Source organism: Morone saxatilis, unplaced genomic scaffold (genome assembly GCF_004916995.1).
Source record: "Morone saxatilis isolate NCDOM2014 unplaced genomic scaffold, NCSU_SB_2.0 Contig0, whole genome shotgun sequence".
NCBI classification, from domain to species: Eukaryota; Metazoa; Chordata; class Actinopteri; family Moronidae; genus Morone; species Morone saxatilis.
Window position 1 is genome coordinate 11460231 of NW_023339650.1, and position 1077 is coordinate 11461307.

Genomic DNA, 1077 nt, shown 5'->3' on the forward strand with positions numbered 1-1077 from the left:
TGACTCACTTGGTGATAAAGATGATGAAAATATAGAATATATCTCTGTATATTAGATTATTGTGGGCAATGCTGCAAATCATTGGGACTATTTTACGGTAATATTGGATTCTAATGTGATTTTTGGCACAAATGTACCTTCATTTGTCAGACTGTAATGTACTGTAATGTACTTTAACTCAATTTCTATAACAATATGCAAACAGAGCGGCTCAGTTCTTAGATTTTAAAGACCAAATGTTGAATCACACACTCAGTCCTCAGAATAGAGTTCACTTTGCATACAGATCAACACATTTTTAGCCCTTTTACTGAACACATTTGAACATGTAGGAAAGCACCTGAAAGTCATCGTTAATCTTATTAATGTTATTAAAACACAGGATTTTCCTGCTATAAGTTAAATTCAATTCAATTATATAATATTACATTGCAACATAATCACTGATTACTTTACCAAAACACCAAAGCTTTTCTTTCCTTTACTATTTTATGTCAGATTATTTTATATTTTACTATATTTATGATTATAACAGTAAATCTACAAGTGATTAAAATGTTTGTTCTTGAATAAAAACACTTTTTAAAAGGAAAATCTTTTTCTGCAGCATTTCAAATACATATTTTTTGTATAGTACACTTTTTTTCTTGTCACCATGCGTATAATCTTCCATGTTCTGCTTGCAATGATTAAGATTCAGTGAATAAACTCCATGTTTGTTGTTAGTAAACTGTTAATTACACATGTGCTTCTTCTTCTTACAGTGTGTAAACAGACGTCTGCATTCAATTAGAAAAACAGGGAAAAAAGAAAACACAATCAACCTGATTTTGTTTTTAATTTGAGCTGCAGTTGTAAGTATTTCCCATTAATATTACACATATTAAATCTGTTATCGTCCATGAACTCTGGGACAGTGAAGACCCACATAACCCCTCCACACACACATATATATATATATGACACCCATCATTCACAGGTGAACCAGTCATTTCATTATCGCATCATTTAAGTCCAGTCCAATATTTTGATGCCAAGGCACACACAGATGTAGCAGGACGGGGTTCAGAGTCCTCA